Raw genomic sequence first — 19,835 nt, forward strand, 5'->3', positions numbered from 1 at the left:
ATACCGTTTTCACACAGGCACCTTAGAGGGCCTTGAAGCAAGACTCACAAGCTGTTTTCTTCATGCTTATGTGACTGATGACTGGAATCCACCTCCTGGGGTAGCTTCGAGTCCATGTTGTCTACTACCCCGTATCAGTGTGTGTAAACAAACTAAACCACATAAAAATAATAATGCAACTTCCTTTTTTATTGTGCATGTGTCATGCACATAAAGATGTGCTTTACATATGCACAGATCAAAGATCTGGACTGCAGTCAACTCCTGCTTTAGTGTGTCTAAAACTAAAATGCATCAAATCTGGGATTAGCTTCTAGTGTATACAGAACAGGGAGCACAGCCACATTAACTACTACCAGATATTACTACCAGATTCAACTCTTGGATTCATTTTTCTCAAGTGTGAAAACCAGTATTAGTAAAGTAGTCAGTCATACTCAAAGACAGACAGTAAGTGTGCTGAAAAAAACAGGTTGCTAGTCTTGCTTCAGTGCACACTCAACACGACTCAAGTACGGTGAGAAAATGGTCCTGGGGCTCCTAATAGAATGTGAATTGGTGTTTTTGTTTTACAATATTCAAAACACATGCTAGGGAAGCAAAGTTTGCTAAATAGCTTTAAATAAGTGAATAACAAATGTATTTTGTAATTCAAAAGACTATTTTTTTATAAAACAAATGATTCCTTTGGCGTCTTAAATTAATCCAAGAAGAACTCATAAAAAATTGCAAAAATAATATTATTAATGCAAATTTAATGGGTCATAATTAATATAGAATGTTTGTATGATACAACAAACACATGCATATCCGAACCATAAAAATACTGTGTAATACTGTGACAGGGAGACCATGTCGCTGGTTCTTGAGTGCACGTGTGCCTTTATGAAGCATTTGGGACGTGCAACAGGAGAGGCGTTGTTAAGGAAGTGAAGGAGCAGGTAGGCTCACCCAGAGCTGAGCTGATTGGGAGGTAAGGATTGGTTGGGGGGCGTGCCCGGGGAGGCTGCATGTTCACAAAGCGTCTGCGCCAGAGCTCAAGGCTACTGAATGGTCATAGCTGTACAGACAGTGTTTTGTTTCATGTTGTGTTGCAGACTTGTATCAACCTAGGAGCTGAAGCTATGGAGCCAGCACTAACCCCGGGAGCATCGACCCCTGCACACGGCCACAACTCAGGAGAGCATCTGCTCCGCAGGATTAACTACTACAGAACCCTTCAACTGCAAGACAATGCTCATGAAGGCATTGGCCAGTCGATGCAATGTGAACAGGCAGGAGTTTCCGTGAGAAGGCCAGGACTCCTGGAGTCCAGAAGTAAGTTTGTTTAGGGGAGGTTGATCCCAAGCAGTGTATAGAGAGGGTGTGCATAGAGTAGTAGGTTCCTGGAGCGTGACATTCCTTTTAGTGGGATTAGTGCTCACCTTTTGTGTGGAAAACTGTTATTTTTTAGATTTGTTTTATTTTGTTTTCTTTATTAAAAGTGACACTAGGGCTACCATTGCTGGCACCCTAGTATCAGCATGTGTGTTAATTAGATCTGCACACCTGTGCGGCGTGTCAACAACCAATGCTCTGTACTCTGCTTCAGTATTGTTCAGTGACAACCCACACACACGACAGTACCCCCTGTTACAAATACTCCTCTCGTTCTGATATCAAACTGATGTGGCTGTAGGTTACATCTGCAGTCTACTATACAATCTGTTACAGGATGTTACACAAGGGTCTGTATGTATCACTGTGATGGCGTATGCCCTACTCCTATGTTTATTATTATTATTATTATTATTATTATTATTATTATTATTATTATTATTATTATTATTATTATTATTTAAATGGATTTTGTGAAAAACTCTGTTTTATTATTATTGTTGTTTTGTTTGGCAGGGAAGGAGTTAAAAACCTTCCCTGACAGAAATACTCACGTGGAATGTAGCTGTCTTCAAATTATTTACCAATTTGAGGACAGCCACGTCAATATAAACAGCAGCTATGCGCTGGAAAGGGGGTGGATTTTTCTTTTGTACGTGTTGTGTTGAAAGGAGATTGAAGGGTTTTGTTTGTTTGTCTGTGTGCCTGTTGTGTCTATCCAGACTGCTTTGCCCTCCCGGGAATTGACGCTCTTGAGCCAGCACTGCATCAGGAATCACAAGCACTACAAGCACCTGCACAGCAACACCTGTACAGCAGCCCCACACATCCCTCCTGCACTCTACCCTGTCAGTGCAGTATCAACTGCACCTGCACCCGAATAGTGCGATCTGTTTTACAAGCTACTCTTCATCCCCGGACTTCACTACACTGAGCATAGCATTTTGTGTTTGTTTATTTTGGCCACTGTGCCTTTTTGTTTTGTGTGTTTTGTGTTTGGTATTCATACTTAATAAATGGTCTGACGTCACCCATCCAGCCATCCTGTCACAATCACGTTTTTTGTATGATGACAATTTATAAATTAATTTACCTATGTACACTATTTCCTGATGATATAACTCCTTTACAGCCCTCTGTTCTCCCTACATTTTTTTAAAGATTTGATTTCAGCAGTATTTGCATTGGATGGTCATTAAGCACCTTCCTCCTTCCTTACATATTGAATAGATTTTGGTTCGGCCAGCCCATGATCCTAACTGGGGCTGACAGAGTCCTTACTGATGCCAGTTTGATCTCGATCTGCTGTTAATGTAAATAAATGTAACTTCAAATCGCTTAAGTCAGTAGAATAAAAGAGTCAAAGACTTGAATTCAGCACCTGCATACTAGCTCGCTTTCCCAGGTATGTCTTATGTTTGTTTAAGGACACATGCTACAAGCATAAAGGAAAGTCTTACCTGTCTGTATAATTTCTTGTGGAAGGCCATTTTATCAAGGATGTCATCTTACAGTAATCATATGTTTTCAAGATAACAATCTACTAAAGATACCATCCTGCAAGTTGCAGTGACTGTATTAGATTAAGTGTCTTGGCGTGAGAGGCAGGCAACTCCTCATGTAGTGTGTGAGTGTTCAGAACCCTTCTTTATAGTCACATCTGTTAGTTTAAAGACTTTTTTCAGTCCAAAGGGTAAAACCATTTTACAAAGAATAAAAACAGCTGCTGAGAAAATACTTTCACGGCCATAAACATTATTAAAACCATTAGCAATTCGATTTTTTTTTTTTTTTTTTTTGTATTTGTGTGTGTGCTTTTTGTGACTAATTTAGATGGAACATTTATTTTTACTAGTAATCCAAAAGGTTAATGGGAAACATAAAGTTAGCTTTTGTAGTTAAATATAATCAATTACTTAAGACTTCTAAACATGTGCTGCCACTTAAAACAATTAAGCTAGAGGATGATAAACTGCTGCCCGGGTGCAGGGGAACACAACCTTGTCAGATCTTAAATAATTCATGCAGCAGCCTGTGAGTCACAGGGAAATGAAATACAATTATATTTGTATTAAACCTGTATCAAAATCATGCTCCCATCTTCCTTTTGAATACAAGCCCAGGACTGGGGCTTGCCACTTCTTTGAATAAAATTCTCTCAACAACCAATTCGGGCTTGTAAGGAATTCACTCCTAAGTTTATAACAACCTTTCACCACAATTGAGCGTTCCTTTACTAGAATTTTTGATGTCGTCATACCGTCATGATACTATACTTTGTTAGATTTTGGAAATGCGTGTTACAGTTGACATAATTCCATGGGTCAAAATGCATCACATTCAATGGACAAATTAAAGAATCCTGTTGGAAGTCTTGTGTTAATTAATAATAATCGCACAACTTCAGAACAAATAATTCAGAGCCAATGAAACAAAAAAGCCAATCTGGGAAAGGGTACAGAGCTTATCAGTGCTTCCCCAAGACTAACAAAAGTACATTCTTTTTCAAAACAGGTTAATCTATTTTTACAGTTCATTCTATAACAATATAAATGACAAATACGGTAGTGAAGATACACACACCTCCAGACTATCACCGATAAAAGCACTCAAATGTCAGCATCAAGCAGCACTTTCCACGTAGATTTGCCAGTAAAACCTTAGTCCTTAAGATCATGGCATTGAATCCTGCTGTTGGAAAGTATTTTAATACAAAGGCACTTATCTTACTATAATTAGAGTAGTTGTAATCTCTTAAAAAAAATGTAATTGATTGGAATTAAGAATCTATGTCTTTTACCAGACATATTTAGTTTTAACTTAAAGCTGTAAAATGTGACCAAGTTTGTATTCATAATTACAGGGAAGCTAGTCATACTGATGATCACATTGCTGAAGAGGATTACCTGCATGAAACTCGTATTACCCTTTGTCAGCAGCAAGTGGTGCAAATAAAACCCAGTGTGTTTAAAATGAACATGTCTCATAACACACGTTATCGCTTTTCTTTATTTTGATACCAAGAAAATCCTTGTCCGACTTGGGAAAGGAGCATCCTTCTTCAAAATGCATATGGTACTTTTTGGGATGCATTTGCACCCCTTTCCAGATTGTTCCAGATTGTTGTTATAAACACCCTTTGTAATACAATGCTTAATTTACAGCATGGTTCTTTTTATGATTGACACCTGAAATACTTGCACAGCGTCTTCTTAATTACCATAACAGTATACTCACTTGTGCGGTACTTTGAAGTTTCTTGTAGGCTGTATTACTTCCATAGCAAAAAAAAAGGGCTTATTTCACTTCACGGTCTAAAAATATACATATTTCACTACATTTCCTGATTAAACATAATGGGCCCAATCTTCGATCTTCGCGCAATCCCCTCGCTAAATTTGTGCCTCGCAAAAAAATTGTGTTTTGGCATAAAATGAGAGATATTCCAAAATGGCACAAAGCACTTGCGAGACATTGGAATATAGCAGTTTTTTGAGCAATTCGCAAATCTGTTTGTGCATCGCAAAACTGTCTGTGCATTCACTACCAATATAGCAACTGCACACAACAGCCAAGCAAGAATACAGAATGATGGACAGTCACCATTAGTAATGGCATTACCCCAACAAGCTCCTATCATTTGTGTTGCCACAGTATGTACCGATATGACAGCATGACCACACAATATATCGTGCACACATACATACGGACCATAGTCAGAACATAACGGACCATCAGAAATACACAATTGGCTCCATAGCTAGTACACCGACTATGTTTTCAACCAAAACTGATGTTTTGAGACGCCATAACAGCCACTAGGAAATACAATTTTATATATTATATATATATATATATATATATATATATATATATATATATATATATATATATATATATATATATATCACGATATATCGTTTATATAAGTCGTGCCGTGACAAAGTCTAACTATGGTAGCACACTCTCTGATTTGTAAATGTAGCGAGTTCATTCACCTGCAAAGTAAACATCAATCAAGCATTTTTATATACACAATACACAGAAATGCATTATGTTATTTATTCTACTCACTCATTTGAACATCATGATTAAGCTCAGTTTGTAAGGTTTTGAGTGTCGCCGGAATGTCCCGTTACAGCATGTTTTCACAATCGTCTGTTGGGCATGGGAATACACTGTTAATGTCACTATGAACATGTTTATAAACATGTTCTCTCTCTCTCTCTCTCTCTCTCTCTCTCTCTCTCTCTCTCTCTCTCTCTCTCTCTCTATATATATATATATATATATATATATATATATATATATATATATATATATATATATATATATATATACACATACAGTACCAGTCAAAAGTTTGAGTACACCTGCTTGAAACCAAGTTTTTCATAATTATCTATGCTTTCAACTGTATAAACTTGTCTATAAACACTCAATATTTCATTATATGATACGTGTACTTATATAAGCTGATAATCATAAGTGAATTGCATTCAAAAATGTAAATCTTTTCAATTTCAATGAAATGGTCACCCAAAGCAAGGGGATTTCAGTCTGAAGTCCAAGTCAGTTAAAAGTCTGAAATGTGTATAACGCGGTGTTAGAACACTGGCCTAAGTATAAAAGTGTCTTTGTTAGATGTTCTCTGAGTTAACTAGCATGTTTCCTAATTAACCTTTTGTCACTAATTCTTGTTAACAGGTGAGTGTCCATGATTACTATAAATATAGGTAGCATAGGCACAAGTTTGTCATTCCTGAATGTAAGGGAGCAGAAAATGGCAAAATACGCTCAGTTAACCAAAGAAAAAAGACTGTAATTACTTTAAGAAATGAAGGTCAATCTTTAAGACAAATCACAATCACCAAGACACAAAGTGTCTGTAACTGCTGTGGCCAAGACCATCAAACGATTTAAAGAAAATGGCACTCATGAGGACCGAACAAGATCAGGCAGGCCAAGGGTGACCTCAGAATCAGAGATCAAGTTCATTCGAGTCACAAATCTGCGAAACCGGTGATTAACTGCCCCTGAAATACAAGCTCAGCTAAATGCTACTAGAAGTACAGATGGTTCAATATCAACTGTTCAGAGGAGATTGCATGACTGACCTAACTGGAAGAATTGCTGCAAAGAAACCATTGTTAAGAGTGCAGAATAAGAGGAAGAGACTTGCCTGGGCCAAAAAACACAGAAACTGGACGTTTGAGAAGTGGAAGTCGGTCTTATGGACCGATGGGTCAAAATTTGAAATATTTGGGTCCAACTGCCGAGTATTTGTAAGACGCAGAGAGGGTGAGCGCATGAGTTCTGCATGTGTGGTTCCCACTGTCAAGCATGGAGGAGGCAGTGTCATGGTCTGGGGTTGCTTTGCTGGTGACAGGGTTGATGATCTTTACCAAGTCCATGGCAAGCTCTGCAACTAGTTTGGGGTCATACAAGTACTAATATATTTGTGCACCGTTTTTGCAAAGGCTTTGTTGGGCACACAAGCTGTTGTCTCATAGATTATAAAACAACAACTTGTGTGTCTAGAAAAAAACTGTTTTTCTGAATAAGGTGTCTAGAAGGGCTAGTCTTCCAATAGTATCCTAATACTAAGTGGGTATTCGGTATCACATTTTCGGAATACTGGTATCCAGAATACGGATGGATTCATTTGGAATACCCTGTTTACATGGCATGGAATAGCTATTCAAATTTCCCATTATTCCCAATACAAGTGGAATACTACCTGCATGTAAACACGGGTGACTGATGATTAAAATAAAGCAGTTTTGCTAACTTACCAAGGAGGAATACATTCGGGATTTGTCCAGACTCAAATGCACTGCAGAGTTTGGACTGATGCCAGATGTACGCATGAGCCCCCCTGGTTACTGTGCCAGGACATTGATAATGTGCATCACAGACAACCTGCATATTGAGGGAGTAGTAGCCCTTGCTGTTCATAAAGGCTGCTGCTTCCACCCCTGCAGGTGCCCGGATAGCAATATGGGTGCAGTCAATTGCACCTACCACAAGCGGCAGGGGTGCGACCTCATAAAAACCCTGCATTATCTCCTCCCTGTTTGCTGTGGTACTGGGGAATTTAATATGTTCCTCAGCACGTCGCAGCAATGCAGTTATGAAGCGGTCGAGGTAGCGGGACACAGCTGATTGGGTGATCCCCACTGTATCACCTGCTACCTTCTGGAAGGTCCCGGTAGCCAGGATACACATACAGACAGACACTACTAATTGCTCAGACAAGGCATGACTGTGCAGGTTTGTTCTGGCCAGGTCATCAAGCAACATGTGACATAGATGAGTCAGCATGTCTCGGTCGAGACGATACCTGGACACGATTTGCTCATTGCTGAGCTCCTCATATGTGTGCCGAGGCCAGTGCACCCTTTCAGCATATCTTTGCCTATGTCGGCGTTGCTGTTGCTTGGTGTGCCTTGCATCACATCAACACGTAGACGGACATGCTGCATGCTACCCATGTTTCCCATTGTTGCCTGTTTGTAATCAGTGCTGGAATGGTAGTGTGCGCAGAGTTAACGCAGTCCTTTTACAATCCTTATTTTGCACGTCACAAACCTGGTTTTGTGCTTGGCACATAGCTTCGAATATACCAGGATCACACATATTGTCGTCCACTCCCCCCTTATTGTGCGATGCATACATGTTATTTCTGCACAGCGCAGAATGGATTGTGACACATAAAAGGACGTTTCGAATATGGCAACTTGGCACAATTTCGGCACAACGGCCATTTGCGATCTGGATACCCCTCTGCGTGGTGTGCAAACCTTTTAAATATCTGGCCCAATATTTGTTAAAAGAGAAAAAAAATAGGGTTGTCACATTCAAAATTGATAATCTTCCTTTAGTTATTATTAGGCTTGCTACTTTTCGATATTCAGTGGTAAAGCTTAAACGTCAAATTCCCAAAAAATGACAGCTCGATTGAAATAAATTTATATATGTAGGATAAACAAATCGCTATTTTTTTATTTTCGGACCAAAAGTAACAATTTACAAGTCATCAATAGTTTCTTTAGTTTTTAAGCTTACTATCTGTGCCGTCTCCGCTCCACTCTGAATGGCTAGGGGTTGCTCTCAATCACCTCAGTGATCTGTTAGTTTCACTGTCACTGTCATTTCACTCTGTTCTGACAGATCTCGTTGACTGAAGCAGAGCCAGAATGCTCTCTTGTGTTTAAAGGACTGTCAATCATCAAAGCGCCTACTTTTGAAATTAGTGTGTTAAGCTGTAGGTAGGCTTTTGCTAGGTATACAGTGACAGTTACTAGTTTGATTTGAAAATGGGTTGCAAGAGGAAAACACTTAATGAGATATTGTGCACAATCCCCTGACAGATATCTCCGCGGCAGGACAAAGTGGGCCAGTCTGCCTTACCTTCCAGTGGCTCCAGCTGTGCCGAAGAATATGTGCAAGTTAGTTCTGTTCAACTAATGTTTTGTACTGTGCATATTATTTTTACTTGTCAATGCATGCTGTAAAAGTCTGTGTAATACACTTTTATATGCTGCATTGTCTACAGTTTATTTGAGACAATTTTTTTTATTTGTGTAGGATCTTTGGTTTTGTTGCATGTTGACTATTATAAAGGGGCTGCGATAAATGAGACGTTTCTGAATGGCATAAAAAGTCTGTTTTTTTTTGTTTGTATTTTTTTAAAGCATAAAGGTCAATTTCACCCATTCTCTGCTTGAATTGAAAAATAAAGATAAAAAAAAAAAAACCCTGGTAAATTCTTTCTAAAATAAACGTTGATATTAATCAGCGATTTGACAAATTAAAATCGAATAGTAGCAAGCCTAGCTATTGTACAACAAATGTTCCTAAATATTTAATTGCTTACCTGATCATCAGTAAATGCTAAATTGCTGAATATTTCGTCTTTTATGTCCACCTTTTAAAGACATTCTATTCTATGACTGAATTATCAAATGAAAAAAAACATAAATAAAAATACTGGCGAGAGAGTGATCTTTAGCAGAACTATTGCCACGCTATGCGACATAATCAATCGCTGCTGGAAGCAAACTAAACTGGCTGCCAACTTCCTAAAACCGACAGGTACTGCATTAGTAAAATAGATGATTGATGTGAAAAAAAATATGTATATTTACACTATTCAGAAATGGGGAACTACATACTACATGACAATGGGTACATTTAACAGAAATCGTAATATCTGTGATAACCGTGAAAAAAATACAGTTTTAGCCATATCATAATAAAAAAAGGACAAGTCAAGTAGATTTAGGAATAATTGCATCACAATCATAGCGTGCTACCTCTATTTTTCCTGTGACTAAAGCCATGCAGACTGCATAGGTAAACAGCGTTGTAGTTAACATTTGCATACTGTATAGACTGGGCAAGATTTATCTATCTGCAAGTTACAATTAGCACTATTTGTTGTAGATCAGCCACCGTTTAGATCGTTAAAAGAGAAATTATCAGTTTCTGACAATTACACAGATAATGTTGGTAGAAAACTAAATCTAATTCCACCAAACATTACAATATCTTGATCACAAACATTAGAATCTCCTGATCATATAATCAATATGACAAAAATAAACAGTCATATTTGAAAACAGGCAATATATTATATATATATATATATATATATATATATACTATATATATATATATACCAGGGAAACTGCTTAGTTGTTAAAGGGTTAATGTAATCTAACAAGCAGTTTTGAAAGATCTAACTGTTAATTGAAGTGATGTTCTTCATAATCTTGATACAGAATGAAGTGTGAAAGGCAAAGCTGCTAAATTCCCTTCGATTTGCACCCAGAAAGTTAGTAGCTACACACATCCACAGTCATCATTGCCTATGACTTCCCTTCACTTGGCAAGCTCACCAATAGACTCTGACAGAAGGTGTTCTAAGGGAGCTAAACCCAGTGGTTTCAAAATGTTTTCAAATGGCATTTTCCCCTCACATACACATATTATGCACTTCAAATTGTAATAATACTGATGGCAACCAGAAACGTTTTTTCTCTAGACTAAAAAACGATTCATGTTTTATTGGATCAGATGAATCCTGTTTGTGTAGCTTTGATGATTTTACAAAATGCTTCTGTTGTAAAATGCCGTAGGAAAACTAGTTTCATATATTTCGCAAATCAGACTTATATTTTTATAATTGCTGTGTACAGGGATTGTTTAAGTTGGGGCCTGCATCTAGCTCGGGTCCAGACAAGCTTATATTTCTCACACCTAGTGTTTTCTGATCCACGCCTTTACCTTTTTTTTTTTTTTAAGGTATCTGTGACCAATAGATGCATATCTGTATTCCCAATCATGTGAAATCCATAGATTAGGGCCTAATGAATTTATTTCAATTGACTGATTTCCTTATATGAACTGTAAAATCTTTGAAATTGTTGCATGTTGCATTTATATTTTTGTTCAGTGTGTGTGTATATATATATATATATATATATATATATATATATATATATATATATATATATATATGTATTAGTAATTTTACCAATAGTGATATTTCCTGGTTTTATTATACTATTTTAATTGGCTCTGTAAACCAGCAGATAAATTGAATGTTTCTTGAAATGCACTGATCCTTTGCTTATTTCTTATCAGGAAAACTGTAACATGTGCAATACCCTGCTCTAGATCGGGAGTGGAGGCCCTGCCTAGTAACAGATTGAAACTTTTCTCTCCACTCAATCGACAGGGCTATTAGTATGTTGGCTCGGACTCGGTGGTGGAGTGGCGCCCGCTGTCGGAAAAGGGATAATTCAGCAGTCTAAACTTGCGGTGGCAGGAGACTGGAACCACATCCCCTACTGACATTCCAGCCAGGGCAAGTGCAATATTAAGCAAGGACTGGTTTAGTTAATTGCTGCTTCTTGTATTTTACTCTTTTCGCTAGTGGCGAGGTATGCTATATTATCATAAATGCCAAGTCTTGAATATAAATTTTTCTAATAAAGAACAATTGAATATTATTTACTGTCTGTGCTCTTTGGTGTGGGTTGTGGGCTGGTTGCTGTCCCCCTCCGTTGATGCCTTGAATCTGTGTACCAATAAAAGAAAAAGCTAATTATAATAGAACATAATTCCTTATTTTCTCTAAACATAATGTGACTTAGTCTGGCTACATTCTTTATTACAGGGTATTACGTTACCCACCCCCTCTCGCCGGTGTGGCACATTTATTGAAAACAGCACTGATTACTGAGCATCTATATTGCATTTAAAGGTATTTTAACTTTTCATTTACAGTCAGACATATAGTCTGTCAAAATAACATACCACTATGGAGTTTTTTATTTTATTTTTATTTATTCTTTGTCAGGCAGCCCTGTGCACAAGTGTATTGCATTTAGCAAACAAAATGAGAAAGGCATCTGTAGCTATATTTTAGCTAAAAATAAGACATACAGGTACCTAGCAATAATTTTAACAATATAAAACAAGCAAGGAATTAATCAGTATGATAATTGGCCTATTCCTTGCTGCAACTAGTTATGTACTGTAACATTTAATTAACTGTAGTCCTGTCAGTTTATCAACCTTTATATTTAGTATAACACAATTAAAACATGTTTAATCCTGGTGTGATGTTTATCCTCAGCAACAGGAGACTTGTTGGGCTTTTGAGAGTACAAAATACTGTAAGAAATGACTCACCTTTTGCAGTAAGGTATTTGTTTTGAGATTACTTGGGTTCTTCCTTGAAACATAGTGAAACCTGTTAATTGAAGGGTACTTAATGTGATGGAAAGTAAAGTAAAAAAATGTCAATCAACTTTCAAGTTTCTTTCAGGCAGAACCTTGAAAAAAGTTAAGACGACCACCAACCAATACTTTTAGGAAAGTATACCGGAGTAGACAGCATACGAGGGACACCTTGCTACCACCAACTACTGGCCCCCAGATGGCCCAGGAGAATCTGGTTTTCAAATCTTTGACACTCAGTACTGAATCTCCAGCCAAGCCCCACCCCATGTTCGCTGTATTTTTCACATACCTCTTTATAGACATGTCTACTGGTAAATCCTCTCCCGATCACTCGTTTTATCACCAAACTCCTCAATAATGCGATCAAAGTCATTATTTTATTACTATAACATCTCAAAAAGCTCTGCAAATGTCAGTGATATTCTTTGAGCTTTGGATCAAATACACACTTTTTTTTCAGCTTTATTCGTCTCCTATCGGTCTCACTGAGCCATTGAAAGGTTTTCTCTGCTTTTTTCCAGAGCAAAAACGACTAAAGACCAGTGCTTTACATCTTTTTGATGATGTCGGACAGGATCTGAAATCGGACTGGAAAGGGAAAATTGTAATGTCGGACCTGGTCTGACATACAGTGGCTCTCAAAGGTATTCACCCCCCCTTGGACTTTTCCACATTTTATTGTGTTACAACATGGAATCAAAATGGATTTAATTAGGAGTTTTTGCCACTGATCAACACAAAAAAGTCCATAATTTCAAAGTGAAAAATAAAGTCTACAAATTGTTCTAAATTTATTAGAAATATAAAACAGAAAATAATTGATTGCATAAGTTTTTGCTATGACATACCTAAATAAGCTCTGGTGCAACCAATTGTCTTTAGAAGTCACATAATTAGTTGAATGGAGTCCACCTGTGTGCAGTTAAGGTCTTTCACATGATTTCAAGTTAAATCCACCTGTCTCTGGGAGGTTCCACAGTTGGTTAGCACATCTCTTAACAAAAACTATGTCATGAAGACGAAGGAACATTCAAAGCAAATCCGGAATAAGGTTCTTCAAAAGCACCAATCAGGGGTAAGATATAAGAACATTTCCAAGGCACTGAATATGCCTCGGAGCACAGTAAAGTCCATAATTAAGAAATGGAGAGAATATGGCACAACTGTGAATCTGTCTAGAACAGGTCGTCCTCAAAAACTGAGTATCCATCGAGAAGGGCACTAGTCAGGGAGGCCACCAAGAGGCCTATGGCAACTTTAAAGGAGTTACAGTCTTCCACGGCTGAGCTAGGAGACACTGTGCATACGGCAATAGCAGCCTGGGTGTTTCATAAAACTGGCCTTTATGGGAGAGTGGCAAAAAGAAAGCTCACATCAAATGTCGGCTAGAGTTTGCCAGAAGGCATATGGGAGACTCTAAGACCAAGTGGAAGAAGATTATATGGTCTGATGAAACCAAAATAGAGCTTTGGCCTCAACGCTAAGTGCTATGTTTGGCGCAAGCCTAACATCACACATCATCCTTAGAACATCATCCCTACAGTGAAGCATGGTGGTGGAAGCATCATGCTATGGGGATGCTTCTCTGTGTCAGGGCCTGAAAAGCTTGTGAAGATAGAGGGCAAAATGGATGCAGCAAAGTACAGAGAAATTCTGGAGTAAAACCTGTTGAAGTCTGCAAGAGACATGGGACTTGGGAGAAGATTCATCTTCCAGCAGGACAATGACCCCAAACATACAACCAAAGACGCAATGGAGTAGTTTAAAAACAAAAAAGTCAATGTCCTGGAGTGACCCAGTCAAAGCCCGGACCTCAATCCAATTAAGAATATGTGGAGAGAGTTGAAAATTGCTGTTCACCAAAGGTCCCAATCCAACTTGACGGAACTTGAGCAGTTTTGCAAAGAATGGGCAAAAATTGCAGTGTCCAGATGTGCAAAGCTAGTAGAGACTTATCCAAATAGACTCATGGCTGTAATTGCTGCCAAAGGTGCCTCTACCAAATATTGACTCAAAGGAGTGAATACTTATGCAATCAATTATTTTCTGTTTTGTATTTGTAATTAATTTAGAACAAATTGTAGATTTTATTTTTCATTTTGACAATATGGACTTTTTTTGTGTTGATCAGTGGCAAAAACTCCTAATTAAATCCATTTTGATTCCATGTTGTATCACAATAAAATGTGAAAAAGTCCAAGGGGCTGAATACCTTTGAGAGCCACTGTAGGACCGCAAAGGGTTAAGAAAGTGTTCTTATTGGAAATATGAAAGATTTATAATACAAATCAAATTAAATAAAAGGATAAGTCATGACAGGTTGTTTAATTTTTGTTTACATTGCTATGTCATTAGACCATGGGTTCGATGTTGAACGACTTAAATAGAGTTGAATATATTGTGCGTGCCTTCAGAGGAAAAATAAAAGCGGTTGTAAATTATCCCAGTGCTTACATCAGTCTTTACATCAACCTCAGTAACAGGAAATGTGTACAGTTGTTCCTAGAAGTGTTGCATCTATTCTATCATAAACTATAATTTTCACAGACCGAGCCAGCACAGACCAGAAGCATCACTACCCCTGCACAGCACAGCACACTAGTAACCTCACCTTTCATGGAGCACTTGCCCGTGCACTGCTGGATTATTGTAGTTTTTGTTTTGTGAAACCTTTTTGTTTGGGGACTGCGACCCTGCCGTTTTACACTCATACCATTGCTGGTATTGAGGGTGGATTCTTTATTATTAAAAACTGACAGTTATTTGTAAATACACCCGCTGTTTGGACATTCCATTATTCCCACACCACTCAGTACCTTTTGCACAGCTGTGGTGGCATAAGCAAATGTTTATTTGTGTTGTTTTTGTTTTACTGTTATTGTTTTATATATTTGTGTTGTTATCATTACAGTTAAATGTAATTGGCAGGGACGATGTTTGCCTCTTGTCTCTGCCAAATACCTCCCGTGAGAATGCGTGGTCGACGACTAATAATTTATATGACAAATTGGCTGTCGACCACGCTCATTAGAAAACTTGTGTGGAATGTGGTCGAGGGATAAACAAGGTCATTGACAACCAGTTAATCCCTCAGCCACTATTACAGTATATAGCTTTTCCTGATGGGTTGTTGGTGTACAGGAGAAAGGAGACAGAGAGAAAGATCTAAAAGACAACTGCTACGTGCGCTGGATGTGCACCAGCACGGTACTTGTTTTGTTTGTCTGTGTTTATTATTTGTTTTGCCCAACGTGCCTTTTGCTTGGTGTTTAGTGTTTTGTTTGTTTAATAAAGAAAGAGCACATTTGTGTCTACTTCCTGGTCTGACATCACCCACCAAGCCATCCGTGACAACAGCCCATCAAAATATCCTGATATAGGCTAATAATGCATATTGTGATTTTTATTCAGAAAATATAAAATAATGTTAGAGGTTGGAAATGAATTCCTATGTGTAGCAGACACGATCCTGCTGCTACGGTATCTTTCTCTACGCTGCTTCATAAACCACACGAGTGCTAACGAGTGTTGATTCAGTCTCTGTTTATTGTGCCTGTTTAACAGAAAATAAAAAGAATACCAGCACATGCAGATCACTCCAGACGTTCTCTCCCCTCAGCATTAACAACAGGGCGACTACGGGATTACATTTTTTCTTATAGTAATCAGACAAGTACCAATTCATAGTAAATTAAATAAAAACAAAAAAATAATAAACAATTTCTTCCTTTTTTTAGATCGTATAGTGGTATTTCAGGTTTCTTTTGTCTTTTGTTCCTACAAATTAAAAGTTTACAATACACATCCATATTACTTGGATTCTAATAGTTTTTTTTCTATCTTTCCTCTACACACACAGGCAAAGACTTATCAGTTTTACATTTTTTTGACCATAAAATAACTAGTCAGAAACATACCTGTTTAACAGAAAATAAAAAGAATACCAGCACATGCAGATCACTCCAGACGTTCTCTCCCTATACAAAACAACAACCATTAGAAGTGCGCAACACTACACTCTCAATAGTACTACACGAGTTATCAAAAAAAAAAAAAATAGTTTTAACACGATTTGATGAGCGAGTTATTATTAACACATCATGAATACATATTACAACATGAGTTACAACCGTTTTCTCCATGTACAAATGTATTTTAAATAAAGATTCTAGAATATAAAAGGAAGAGAAGGTGAAACCTGACTTACCCTCAGCGTTAACAACAGGGAGACTGAGAGATTACTGGGTAGTTCTTACATGTGCTTGGTCTTAAAGTCGTATTCCCTATTAATGACCTCCGACTACAATTAAAGGAAACAAACATTTTCCTTTGAAACAAAACAGCGAATTAACATGAAACTTTGGTGAAATTAAAAATAAATAAATAAATAAAATTACACTTGTTACACCCTCCCCACTGAATTTTACCAAAATTTTTACAAAAATCATTGACAATTAACAAAAATAAAACATCTTAATTATCCCTTTACTCTTCACATTTGAGCTTTAACCGCTTCAACACACAACATGTCATTTATTACCAGGACTATTATATTACACAATAAGCAATATCCAGTTATCCAACTAAGGGAAAGTAACAGAAGAAAGCAGCGCAAAACTCTCATTCTGTCACCCGCTTCACAAGGTGCCCTATACACCTCACACTGAATCCTAAATGACTTCACCACATAATTAACGATGTTTCAACAAAATACTGTAAATTGTCAATCAAAATACGCTTCCTTAAATTGATCTATATTTTAATTCACTGCGGTTGAAATTAACGATTTAGCCCATTTTCTAACAGAAACACTGGGGGATTTTTTTTCGCTCTGTTGTGTCATATTCTGTATAAGCCTGTTTACTGGCTTCACAAGTCTACCCACTCTTGTTCTAATTTGTGTAACAGTTCCAAAAACAGGTGGTGACTTAATTGTTAATATTTTCTCAGAAGCTTCGGTCACAGTTTCCAGTCTTGAAGATCCATCGTCCATGTTCACGATCTTCTCCGTCACACTTGAGACCTCACAAGAAACGTCTATTGGATCCTTCTGAAGTGGACTGTCATTACTCAAAGTTTTGGGTTCATCATCAACTTCATCCACAACCATCCTCTCCCCGAAAATGAAGGTTTGCATAACCCAATCAGCCGTCCGACTCAGTCTGCTTGATTCTTGCAAATCTTCTGATAGCTCCTGAACAGGCTCTCCGCTTGCAGAGTTTGATTCGGATCACTCACTGAGTGGAAACTCCTCAGATTCACTGTTACAATTGGTAAGAAATTAGCCAACATTAGCAAATTGCGATGGACTATTTTCTCCAGTCCTGTTCTGGAATTTTTGATTTTGTAAGTGTGACATCTTGCATTCTTAGCAACTACAGTATACAAAGTAGATTCCCATTTATCTGCTAATTTTCTGCGCCCTCGTTCCCCCTTGTTGGCAAGAAGGACCTGATCACCTACTTCAATCGCAGCACCCTTGATCCTTTTATTGTACAGTTTGGTCTGATGTTGTTGACCTTTTGTGGCATTGCCTTGAGCTAACTTTAAAGCCTCCTGAAGGTCCTTTTGCAGGGCAACAACATACTTGTCATAGTCCTTGAAATCACAATTTCTCTCCACATTGTGGAACATGACATCTACTGGTAACCGTGGCACTCTTCCATACATCAAATAAAATCAGGGGTACCTGGTAGTCTCGTGTGCAGTATAATTGTAAGCAAATGTCAATGTTTGTAACAATTGTGGCCACTTTTGTTTCTGTCTTGGTGACAACGCTCGAATCATATTGCCCAGTGTCCTGTTAAACTGTTCAACGTCACCATTCCCCATGGGATGATAAGCAGTGGTCCTAGATTTCCCTACTCCAGCTACTTGCAGCAGTTCATGTATCAACTGGCTCTCAAAATTAGCTCCCTGATCTGAATGAATTATTTCTGGGAATCCATAAATGCAGAAATACCTGTCCCACGTGACAAGGGAATGCGTGAGCTAATTTAGTAAAATAGTCTGTAACCACTAACACATCCACTCTTCTGTTACTGGAGTCTTCCGCAGACCAAAAATCGATACAGACCGGTTCCAATGGGCTTGTCGTTTTGACACTTTCAAGGGGAGCTCTCCCCTCAGGCTCAACAGCCTTACTTACTAAACAACGTTTACAAGACCTGATTTAATCTCAAACATCCCTCTCCACATCTACCCAGAAAAACCTCTGTCTTGCCAAATACAATGTCCGATACTGGCCCTGATGCCCTGCCTTGTCATAGACACCCTGCAGCACATGTTTCAGTAAGGCAGCAGGCACAACATACTGATACCTCTTTTAACCAGGCAGGGGATCTTTATACACCCTATAAAGAATCCCATCAAGCAACTTCAACTTGTGCCACTGCTTTAACACTTTTACAGCTCTGGTTGATTCTTTAAACTTCTCCCTCCTGGATGGTCTTCGGCCCCTCCCAACATAATGAAATACTCTGGACAGTATGTCATCTTCTTCCTGTTTATCTTGAAGCTCCTTAAGTGTGAACACAGGTAATGCACTTTGACTTGTTGGAGTCAACTGCTGGATGTCTTGAGCTAGGCAGATTGCCCTGGTTCTTGCACCTAGTTTCCACTCAGTGTGATTTCCGAATATTGTGGCCACTTCCTCACTATAAAGCAACATGGGCCCGGAGTTACTCTGGGTCTTGATTTCTTCAATCTTTTGATTGTTGTTGCTTACCCTGAACACATCTTGTTCTGCACTTTCCATAATCTGTTCCGCCTCCTCAAGCAAGGCTCCATATGGTTCATTAACTAGTCTGTGACCAACTTGTTCTTTGGTGAAATGTTGTCTACTTAAGGCATCAGCGACCACATTCTTGGTGCCTGGGATGTATTGGATAATGAAATTATATGGTGCTAACTTTGTAACCCACCTCTGCTCACAAGCATCCAACTTTGGCTTAGTCAGGATGTATGTGAGAGAATTATTATCGGTCCATACTGTAAATATGTGGCCTTTTAGCCAATGACTAAATTTGTCACAGACGGACCACTTAAGTGCCAGAAACTCTAGTCGATGTGCTGGGTATCTACTCTGAGCACGATTGAGTGTCTTACTTGCAAATGCTATAGGCCGAGCTTTACGCTCTCCTTCAGAAACCTGGGACAGCACAGCACCTAAGCCGTCTAGCGACGCATCTGTAGATAATATAAATGGATGGCTAAAATCAGGATGAGCTAACATGACTGAGTTCAACAAGGCGGACTTAAGCTTCTGGAATGAATCTTGATGTTCACATGTCCAATCTTTTGGACTAAGCTTCCCAAATGCAGTGGCACCTCTCTTATAGGGTTTCTTTCTCCCCGGAAAAGCAGTGAGAGCAAATAGGGGTTTAGCGATCTCAGAACAATTTTCAATGAAATGTTGGTAGTACATTATCATACCTAGGAAGGATTTAATCTTCTTCTGAGATGGTGTGACACCATCCGTGTCCATGAGTTCCACTTCGTCCATGCTAGTAATGGTCTCCACCTTGTCTGGGTCAGTTGACACTCCACTCCTATTAATAACATGACCCACAAACCTCACGCTACATCTCAGGAAGTAGCACTTCTTGGATGCTAACTTTAACCCATGAGCACTCAACTTGATGAAAACCATCTCAAGCCTTTTCAGCGCTTCCTCCTCTGTGGGTGCAAAAACCAACAAATCA

General features: G+C 38.4%; 1 long non-coding RNA gene across 1 annotated transcript in view; it reads right to left on the reverse strand.

Annotated features, from left to right (window-relative positions):
• Window positions 1–19,835, reverse strand: part of LOC121318052 — an 88,191-nt gene that overhangs the window by 33,960 nt on the left and 34,396 nt on the right. The window contains exon 2 of the long non-coding RNA XR_005950572.1: window positions 11,402–11,464. This is a non-coding gene — a long non-coding RNA (uncharacterized LOC121318052). The remainder of the gene's footprint in view (window positions 1–11,401; window positions 11,465–19,835) is intronic.

Source organism: Polyodon spathula, chromosome 1, assembly GCF_017654505.1.
Source record: "Polyodon spathula isolate WHYD16114869_AA chromosome 1, ASM1765450v1, whole genome shotgun sequence".
Taxonomy (NCBI): domain Eukaryota; kingdom Metazoa; phylum Chordata; class Actinopteri; order Acipenseriformes; family Polyodontidae; genus Polyodon; species Polyodon spathula.